This window comes from Chrysochloris asiatica, unplaced genomic scaffold (assembly GCF_000296735.1).
Source record: "Chrysochloris asiatica unplaced genomic scaffold, ChrAsi1.0 scaffold00151, whole genome shotgun sequence".
NCBI lineage: Eukaryota > Metazoa > Chordata > Mammalia > Afrosoricida > Chrysochloridae > Chrysochloris > Chrysochloris asiatica.
In genome coordinates, this window is record NW_006408669.1 from 8157336 (window position 1) to 8168833 (window position 11498).

At 35.1% G+C, this 11498-nt stretch overlaps 1 pseudogene; it reads right to left on the reverse strand.

Annotated features, from left to right (window-relative positions):
- Window positions 1-10207: 10207 nt before the first annotated feature.
- LOC102828710 lies at window positions 10208-11129 on the reverse strand (annotated as a pseudogene).
- Window positions 11130-11498: the final 369 nt, after the last annotated feature.

Genomic DNA, 11498 nt, shown 5'->3' on the forward strand with positions numbered 1-11498 from the left:
TTTTTTTTGTGTTCCCCCAACTTGAGAAATGCTGAGCGTGTTCTTCCTTTCTGGTTTTCTGACTCCAGTTCTTTGCACATTTTGTTTAATATTTGACTTTGTCTTCTTGAGCTGATCTTTGAAATTTTCTCTTCAGCTCTTGTGCCTCCTCATTTCTTCCATTTGCTTTAGCATCTCTACGCTGGAGAGCAAGTTTCAGTGTTTTTTTTTCTGGCATCCATTTTGATATTTTCCTTCATTCATGTCTTCTTATTGATATTTTGCTTTCTTCATGTATGATGTCATCCCATAGTTCTTTTGGCCTTTGGTCTTTAGTGTTTCATGTATCAAATTTCTTCTTCAGATGATCTCTAAATTCAGGTGGGATCTATTCAAGGTCATATTTTGGCTCTCGTAGACTTGTTTTCATTTTCTTCAACTTGAATTTACATAGGAACAATTGATGGTCTGTTCCACAATCCGCTCCTGGCCTTATTTTTACTGATGATATAGAGCTTTTCCATCTTCTGTTTCTGCAGATTTAATTTCTATGCATTCCATCTGGTGAGGTCCATGTGTATAATCATCTCTTATGCTGTTGAAAGAAGGTATTAGAATTGAAAAAAATCATTGATTTTATCTCCAGCATCATTTCCAAGGAGTGGACTGGTGAGCTTGAATCACCAAGCTTGTGGTTCAAATGGCTTTGCAGTCTGGAGCATTAACCCACAGTGCCACACCCAAATAAGTTAGACAATCTTAATATCCTAAAAGCATCAGAAAAATTTTACATGTTAAAAAAAAAAAAAATCTGACAGCATTGATTATTTCACTGGTGCTTTCTACCATACAATTAATAAATAATTATGACCAGTTGTACACCATCTCTTTTATAAAAAATGGAAGAGGAAGGCACCAACTCGAGCTACTCAAATGTAAAATCAGACAAAGAATACAAAAATAGAAAAGTACAGAGTAATATTTTCATTGAATTTAGATGTAAAATACCTCAACAGCAGATTAGCAAGCCACATTCAGAAATCGGTAAATAGAATTATACAGAAAGACCAAAAGGGATTTATTCCCGTTACACAAATCTTGTTTGATACTCAAAAATCAGTCACTATTCTCCACCTTATCAACTAGGTAAAGAAGATGATATCAAACAATCGTATTCAGAAAACGCTTGAGAAAATCCAAGACTCTGTATAATAAAAAATATTTTTTAAATGAGATAGTAATTTAAAGTCTTAGAGATAAAAGGCAAGACAGGGAAACTAAAGGCATTCAAATTGGCAAAGAAGTAAAACTCATGATAAAGGGAGAAAAGACTAAAGTTGTCAAAGACTTTATTTTGCTTGGATGCACAATCAACACTCATGGGAGCAGTGATCAGGTAAACAAACAGTGTTTTGCATTAGGCAAATCTGTTCCACAGACCTCTTTAAAGTGTTAAAGAGCTAAGATAAAAGTTTCAGGCACTTGATTCAAGCCATGGTATTTTCATTGCCTCATATGCTTGTGAAAGTTGGACAATGAATAAGTAAGACTGGAGAAGAATCAATGATTTAAATTTTGGTGTTGAAGCAGATTATTATAATATCAGAGAGTGCCAGAAGTAAAAACAAATCTGTGTTGAAAGAAATACAGCCAGAATGTTCCTTTAAATGCCAGGATGGCAAGAGTTCATCTCTCATACTTCAGGCATGTTGTTAGAGGAGATCAGTCCCTGGAGAAGGACATCATGCTTGGAAAAGTGGAGGAGTACCTAAAAAGAGGGAAAATCCCAAGGAGATGGGTTCAAACATAACAACCATTGTGAGGCTGGTGCAGTACAGGGTAGTGTTTTGTTCTCTTGGGCATAGAGTCCTATGTATCAGAAGGGACTAAAGGGTAACTAACAACTTGAGTAGGCAGCTGTTTCCCAATTGTATTTTGAGCACCTTTGAACATTAGGGGCTCAATTTCCAGCCGGATATCAGAGCATGTTCTGTTGCTATTCAGTGATCCATTGCCTACCTTTCCAGAAAATTAGCCACTTCGTTGTATTCTGTCTTAGTCTAAAAGCTCTGCTGAAATCTGTCCACCATGCATTATCATGCTGGCATTTAAAATATCTGTGGCAAAGCTACAAGTCATTACAGTCCCACAAACTGACAGATGAATGGGGGTCATTTCCATTAGGACTATACATTTTCCTCTCTGCAATGCTTTCATTGTGTCCTAGAAGTTCTAGTATGCTATTGCTCCAATTAGATCCCTTAAAATCTTTATGTGTTATTGTCTTGGGTACCAAATGATGTTCATTCTCAGATATGATCTATAAAATTATAAGGAAAATAACAGTTCAATGCATATGCCCAAAATTCTGCTCATTTGATTGTTTCCTCTTCTTTTCTGATAACTATACATCTATTTTTATCATTTTACTTCTTTTGAAGAATACTTTTGTTCAGTCACATTTTAAGATCTACTACTCATTTTTTCTTTGTCTGAGAATTTAAGAAATTTTACTTCCATTGATCAGTGTTATTTCCCCCGGATATAGAATTGTATCTAGGTATAATTTTATTTTAACACTTGCTAAACATTGTCTTCTCAGATAGAAATTGGCTATTGTTCCATTTGATAGTTTCTTATCAGCAATGTATTACTTCTATTTCATGAATAATATTTGTGTTTGTTGTACTTTGTTTTAGTTTTCAAAATTTTAATTTTGGTATGTCCTGTTATGAAGTTTTTTTGTTTGTTTTTTTTTTACCCTATATGTTGTTATTGTTAAATACTATCAAGTCATTTCTGACTCATAGTGATCCTGTATGGGGTTTCCAAGGAGTAGCTGGTGGGTATGAACCATTGATCTTTTGTTTCAAACTGATCTTGCAGTCTGGCACATTAACCCTTGTCACACCAAGACTCCTCACTTAAATCCTTGGGTCTGTAAGTTGGTGTCTATAAACAAATTTAAGGAAATTTCAGCTATTATTGCTTTAAATAATCTTTCATTCTAGCCATATCTTTTTCCTCTCTAATAAAATCCTTATAATACAACCATTGGATCTTTTGTAATTGTTCCAGAAGTTAATTTTTTTCCAGTCTGTTTTCCTCTCAATTATGTTTTGACCTCATGTATTTTTCCTTTCATTCTACTTTAAGCAACCAATTAACCACAGTAAACAAACAACAACAATAACAAAAATATAAATCAATGTTGTATTTTTTTTTTCTTCAATGATGGAACTGGTAGAGTTCAAATGTACTTAAGAGTAAATTTATTCTTATATTATATTGGAAACATTTACTTGCTAATTCCTTGATAAACATGTATTATATTCCTGGCTCAGATTTTGAGTTAATATGGTATATTATATTTTGAAAATCTAAGAAAACAGCAAATGGAATTTGATAACAAAGATGTTTAGAGATAATTTCATCTTCCAGAGATAATCACTGTTTTACATTTACCTTCAGTACATAGCTTTCTCTTTTTACACACATATACATATCTTTCCTTGATTAAAAAAATAAGTAAAATCTAGAATTGTGCCTCATTGGTGAAATTAATGCATTTTAATAGCTTAATATCTTTCAGGATCCCATCATCTTCAAAAACTTTATGTTGAAAAGCACTTTACTTGGTTCAGTACTATTAATGAAATAAAAGATTAACTCTGAGTTAATGATCAGAATCTTATCATAGAGAGAGAAAGGAAAAGAATGATCTAATACTCATATTACTTAAATATCACAGCAATACCCACACCTAGCAAAACATTGCTAGATATGGATTTATGAGTAACAGAAGCTAATTTACAAGGACATAAAGAACATTAATAAATAATACTTTTAGAAAATAGGTGTTTAAGTAAGCAACATCTTAGAAGAAGCAATGTCTAGTCAGGTGTACCACTGCAATTCTTTGTCAGGAGGAATTCGAAATAAAGAGAATCCACTGGCCTTTGGAACACTCTGAAGATGTTTATTTTCCTGTATGTTATTGTCTTTCATGTGGCCCTGGTGAGAAATATAATTACAAAAGGACACACTGTTCATCTATATTTACAATCCTTTGTTTTGCTATTTCTTCTTATGCCTTTTTGTGAATTCTATGCCTCTATTGAACTTATTCAAGCAATATAATGATAAGGTTGGATTGAATCACTAATGCAAAATGTAGCTACCTAGATATTTATGACTCTGTATTTGATAAATGTTTTTGTTTACCACTGTGTTCCCTAACTGGGAAGAAAAGAGAAAAAACCTTTAAGTTGATTTATTTACAATATCTTGTCAGCTGAGTCAGGGTTTGAGTTAAGAATACAGAGCTCTGTAACTTACCAAAATAAACTTTAAAGGTTGCTTTCCTATGTACTTATTTTCCTTCTACAATTTGGAGAGATGACATTAAAATGTCAAAACAGATATTCAGTTGTTTATTCATTCATTCACCAAATATTTATTCAGTTTGTCCTGTTTTTCAGATTCCCTTTCTGAAATTTATTCAGGTACAAGGATAGACAATGGCTATATGTACATGCTGTATAGTTACACATTTAAACACATATGTACAAGCAAAGTTTATATAGTTACAAACTTAAATACATACATAGATATACACACATGCATATATGCACAAATCTATCTAATTAGATTTTTATATTTGAACTCACACCCGTGTGCGTAGGTGTGTGGTGTTAGCATAGTATTTTAGAGTCCTGTACTGACTTCTTATACTCTACCATCTTGGAAGTCTATTATAATGGTCAGCACAGTGAGTAGACATCTGAAAAGACACAAACCAGAACAACTCTCTTCTGGAGTATGTGCTGCAGCATTCCTGATGCATGATCATTTCTAAGTGATTAAGTAGGTCTGGAACTCAACAGACCATTAGAGAAGAGGCTCTGGGTAAGATTTTACTTATCTGAATTTGCTATGGCTTTCTCGTGTGATTGTTTCCACCGCCCAGTCCTGTACCATCCTCACAGTCCTTCCTATTTGCATGAGTGCATTGTTTCAGCCACTGTGTCAATGCATCTCATTAAGAATCTTCCTCTATTTGCTGAGCCTCTGTTTTACCAAGCCTGATATCCTTCTCCAAGGATTGCTCCCTCCTGATAACATGTCCAAAATACATGAGACCAAATCCTCCTTAGAAGGAGCATTCTGGTTGTACTTCTCCTAATATAGATTTGTAGATTTGTTCGTTTTGCTGCTCCATGGTATATTCAATCTTCTCCAACACCATAATTCAAACTTAGGCATCAATTCTTCTATGGTCTTCCTTATTCATTGTCCAGCTCTTACATGCATATAAGGCAATAGAAAACATGATGGTTTGAGTCAGGTGAACCTTAGTCCTCAAACTGACATCTTTGACACGTTAAAGAAATCTTTTCTAGAAGACTTGCCTGGTGTAATGTGCTTGATTTCTTGATCACTGCTTCCATGAGCATTTATTGTGAATCCAAGCAAAATGACGTCTTTGACAATTTCAGTATTTTCCACATTAATCACAATTTCATTTATTGGTCCAGTTGTGAAGATTTTTGTTTTCTTAACATTGAGGTGTAGTCCATAGTGAAGGCTGTAGTCTTTGATGTTCATCAGTAAGTACTTGGACACCTCTTGAAGCAAGGTTGTGTTATTTACATGGCACAGGTTATTAATGAGCCTTCTATCTATCCTGATGCCACATTCTTCTTCATTATAGTCCACCTTCTCGAATTACTTGCTCAGTATATAGATTGAGTAAATATGGTGAAAGGTTACAACCCTAACGCACACATTTCCTGATTTTAAACCGTTCATTGTTCTGTTCAAATGATTGCCTCTTGGTCTATGTATTGGTCCTGCGTAAGTAGAATTAAGTGTTCTGTAATTACCATTCTTTGCAATGCTGTCCCTAATTTTTTATAGTTTCTACAGTCAAATTACTTTGTATAGTCAATAAAACAGAAGTAAATCTCTTTCTGGTATTTCTGCTTTCAGCCAAGATCCAGCTGATGTCAGCATTGATCTCTCATTCCATGTCCTCTGAATCTGGCTTGAATTTCTTGCAGCCCCCTGCTCAGTTGCTACTGCAAACAGTTTTTAATTATTTTCAGCGAAAATTTACTCACATTTGATATTAATAATATCGTTTGATAATTTCCACACTCTGTAGGGTCAACTTTCTTTGGAATAGGCTGAAATCTGAATCTCTTCCTGTCTGGTAGCCGTGTAGCTATATTTCAAATTTCTTGGCATCGTCTAGTGAGGGCTTCCAGTGTTGCACCATTTTATTAAAATATTTCAGTTGGTGTTCTGTTAATTCCTTGAGACTTGTTTTTCATCAGTGCCTTCAGTGCAATTTGGTCCTCTTTAGCTTAAATACCATCAGTTCTTGATTATATGCTACCTCCCTAAATTATATGCTACCTACTAGTCTCAAATGTGAGCCACTTTCTTGGTGGTTCTTGAGGTCTGTAAAACATTTCAGCAATTTGTGGAACCCTAAGAAATGAGGGAGAATACTGCAGGGAGGTGTAGTGGTTGGTATCACAGATTATGGAGTGATACAGCACTTTGGAAAAGTTAGATATTTGGAATTTCTTTAACCTCCACCTTATAGGGACCAGCCTTGTGCTTATCCTTCTGAAAGAAATTATTTTTTTCAATGGGATAATTTCTTATTTTAAGATCACCCACAATTTTTTTAAGATCATGGGACAAAGGCACTTTATTAGGAAAAGTGCAGAAAACATAAGTAGAAGAGTGGGGAAATGCAGAATGGAAAAGAAATAGCCCATAAGAAATTTATTATTAATTCAGCTACATGCTGAGAACATATTGGAGGCTAGTATTGAATATGAGGAGGAGCCCTGGTGGCACCACAGGACAAGCACTGGGCAAGGTCAACGGTTCAAACCCACCAACTACTCGGCTGGAGAAATATGAGACTTTCTGCTCTCTTAAAGATTATAGTCTCAGAATCCATATACAGGGCAGTGGATTTTGAGGGTATTGGATATGAGACAATCAAGAGGAAAACAGAGTTGGAGAATTTATACACCATCTCTGATCAATCACTGAGCATGTCTATAAAAAATTGTTAGTTTCTTGGGCATGCTGTTGGCAGCAATTTAGCTGCAGTAGCCAAAGACAGCCCGTAGTCAACAAAATTGCTGTTCAGGAATTGGGCAGTTCACAAGTGTGCACTGACATGGTAGGCGGAGAGGACATGAAAGGACCACTGACTTTATGGTCAATAAACAATGAAGTACATACAGCACCATGACAAAACTTCCAGAAGTGTGATGAGTAAGGCAACATAAAACAGAATGAGATGTATAATCACAATGATGTAAGGTACTAATAAGTGTGGAAAGAAAGCTAGCGTATATACATTCTCAAGAAACCCTATGAAGATGGTTATTATCACAAATGGAAAACAACAAATGTTCGTGAGGGATGTGAAGAAACTGGCACTTTTATGCATTGCTGGTGGGAATGGAAAATGGTACAGCTACTACAAAAAAATAGTTGGTCAGTTTCTTAATAATTTAAAAGAATTTTTATATAGTTATTGAAGTTGTTGGGTACCAATGAGCTGGCTCTAACTCATAGCAACCCCACGAACTATAGAAGAAAACACTGCTCCGCTCTGTGCCATCCTCACAATTGCTAATATTTTAAAATGCATTGTAACAGCCACTGTGCCAATCCATTTCCTTGAGCGTCTTCTTCATTTTTTTCCTGACCCTTTACATTACCAAGCATAATGTTCTTTCCCAGGGGCTGGTCCTTCCTGATAGCATGTCTCAAGTACATGAGACAAACTCTTGCCTTCCTCACTTCTAAGGAACACTCAGACTTTACTTCTTCCTGCACAGATTTGCTTACTCTTCTCACAGTAATTTCTATATTCTTTGCCCATACCGTAATTCTAATGCATCAGTTCTCCTCTGGTATTCCGTATTCATTATCCACCTTTCACCTCCATATGAAGAGATTAATCCAGTAGTTCCACTTCTAGATATATTTTGAAAAACAAATTATAAGCAGAGACTCAACAGATACTTATATACCAATCAATGTTCATTGCAGAATGTTCACAATAGCCAAAAGGTAGAAACATCCCAAATGGCCATCAACAGATGAACTGACAAACAAAATGTGATATGTACATATCATGAAATATCATTTGATATCATAAAAAGCAATGAAATTCCAATATATGCCACCACAGGAATAAACCTCAAAAATATTATAAGTAAAAGAAGTCATACACAAAAGGATAAATACTGTATGTTTTTAATTATATGAACTATTTAGAATAAGCAAATACATAGAGATAGAGTATAGATTAGAAGTTATTAGAGGCTGGAATGGTGGGGATATGGAAAGGTTTTGTTTAATAGGTATAGTGTTTCTATTTAGGGTGAGGAGGATGGTTTGGAAATAGATTGTAATTTTGTTTGCACAACACTGTGAATGGAATTAATGTTGCTGAATGCACACTTGAAAGTGGTTACAATGACTAATATGTTCTGTATCTTTTACCACAGTATGATTATGTAAAAGTAATGTGCATACGTAGCGAGATACAAATTACAAATTAAATGATTACTTAAGGAGAGAACATGAAAGATAAAAGAAAGGATCTTTTAACAATCTTCAATATTATGTCATAAACTGAGAAGTACAAATAACAAAAATATCTAGTCCTGATTTCAAAAAAAGATTAAAAAAATAGTTAAGAGTTTTAGATTCCATTGTTTCAAAAACCTTATTTGCTTTAATGTCACTTAAGTAGATTTAAAAAAAAATGAGTTTGGTCTACTCTTGGTGGACTAAACATCTGGAGATTATTACTTCAAAGTTAATACTCATTTTCAGCACAATAATAAAGGCATGAAATGACTTTCCATTTCAGTCTGTATAAGGAACAGTGAGCTGTTACATTGTTGTTTTTATGTGCTATGGGTTGCCTCTGACTCATAGTGATCCTGCACATAATAGAATGAAACACAGCCTAGTCCTGTCCCTTGCTGTTGCCTCTGTTCAATTTTTAAATTTTTTTCTGAAATAGTAGCCAAAAAAAAGCTATTATACCTCTAGTTAATAATAATAATGAAACAATAAATGTGTTGTCTAATATTCACTGACAGTTTACTTTCTGAACTAAGAAAGATAAAGACAAGCCTAGAAAAATCGTATTAAAATGAGCAGAAAGATAAACCCTGTTATAAAATTTTCCTTTATACCCCTTGTCTAATTATATATACCAGCTTTTTTGTTATATTAATGTTATAAAATATTTCTTTGCCACCAGAGAACATTCTAGAAAATTGGAAGAACATTGACATTGAAGGGAAAAAGGTACTTTTCTTTTCTTAAATTTTTAAGTTTTTTTGTTGTGAATTTAGTGAAAGTTTACAGGGCAGATCATCAGCTTTACATTCAACAAATCATATACTCTGTCTCATTACAATGATTATAATCTCCACCATTTACCATCAGTTAACAGTATTCCTCTCTATTCATTAGAGCTTTTGTTTTTTTTTTTTTTTTTAACACTCTGGCATATATAATAATTTATACCTCGAAAGGGCACATTCTGCAAGTCTGTCTCCTGGCCACTAGCTCTTAGTCCATGTTCTCTTCTCTGCCTCCATCTCTGGTGTCAGTGACTCTCTGGATAGGGTCCTGTATTCCACTTGTGCTCTTCTTCCGTGATAGTCCCAGGGTCCTCTGTCTCTGGACTGTACGATTAATTACTCCCCATTTTTGTTACAAAACTTCAACCTTTATAATTGTGACAACTGCAATTAGTCATGATAACGATTACTACTATTGAATCATAAGAATCTTATCCCCATCTCTTTTTTTTTTTCCAGTCTTCAAAATCTTTTATTTTTAGATTTCAACCTTTTTCCAGGAAGTAGGAAAATGAAGGAGCATTCTCAGTAGTTACCTGACAAAAACTATACATTATTCTTGATATTGAAAAAAACAACAACAATGATTTGCCAAACTCCTCCCTGCCAATATATTAACATTTACATAATACATTTGGAATCATGTGATTTCCAGGGATTAGCATTAAGTCATACCTGGAAAGAAAAGCTCACAGTGGCAAAGAAGCACACACCCTCATAAAAGACACCTAAGTAACAAATTCATGGAGACTAATATTAAGAATTAAACGTAACACATTTTTCTGTAGAGAAAAATTTTTTAGTTTCTAAATAGCATTTACTTCTGACATATCAATTCCTGATTTCAGAGGCTGCAGATTATGAACCTCTCTCTGTACTGCACTTAGGTCAGGTAAGGTACACGTCAAATAAAAAAACTACTCTTAATACAGTAGTAAGAGAAGATCTGTTCATATCCTATGGTATGAGGCATGATGGGCCACTCTCCACATAGAGAACATTCCCTGCCACTGGTGACAAAGATATTGTCAATATTAGGAGCACCAGTAAGAGGGATACACCATGAAGATAACTTGGCTTTCAAGTTTTGGATATTAATAAGTGGTAAGAGAAAAATCAGAAACTCAGCAAAACCGTGCCAGAGAAGTTCCCTATTCATATACTCAAAGCCAACTTCACGCACGTTGTGGGGCTTGCAAAATACAGAACGAATGCCGAGGAGCCGTTCTGCCAAAGTTGCCAACTTTCCTCTTCAAAGGAAAATCAAGAAATTAATAGTTCACCTAATTTTAAAAGTCCAACCACAGTATTCATACACTGCTTGGCTCTCCAGATTGATGCTAAGTGACGCTTTCTAAATAAATCATAGCATCGTTCTTCTAACCACTTCCCACCAATTATACATACAGCATAGCAGAGCTTTTGATTTTTACTGTGTGGCTGGTATCTCAGGTTGGGAGAAAAATCATTTTTGTACTGGATATTTACAACTGACTGCCCCACAGTGGCATTTTTGGAGTAGATGGTGAATTTCCACAAGAAAACCCACAAGAATGTTTTTACCTCTGGTTCAAAGCGAGCTAAGAGCCCTGTCTTAAATCCATATAAGCACTGAGTAAACTGTGACCAAACTAGTTGCTCCAGGGCCTTGTTCAGTTCAAACGCATCCAGCTGACTTACTCTTAACACTCTGTTTGTTCTCTTTGTATTTTCTTCTCTGGATGCCATGTCTCCTTTGAAGATCTCTCTTTTCCTGTCCCTGCAGCACCCTTAAGACTTGATATTCTATAGTTACAGCAAAGGGGACTTTTTGCTGTTGACAGCTCCTCTGTGAAATCCTTGTGTCATACTTGCCAAGGGCTTATTAAGAGTGTACCAAACATCCATGGTCCAGGTAACTTTTTCTGAATCATTTCTCTGGAAAAGTTGGCCTTTCATAGCAGAACCTGGGATACCCAGGCTTCTAGAACCCATGGGCTTCTGGAACGAAGCAAAACCTGGAAGTGGCTGACTACTGGGGATCCCCATCTATTTTTACCATACCCAACCAGACAAGATGAAATCTACAGTGGGGAGTCTTTCTTCCCCCACACCCTC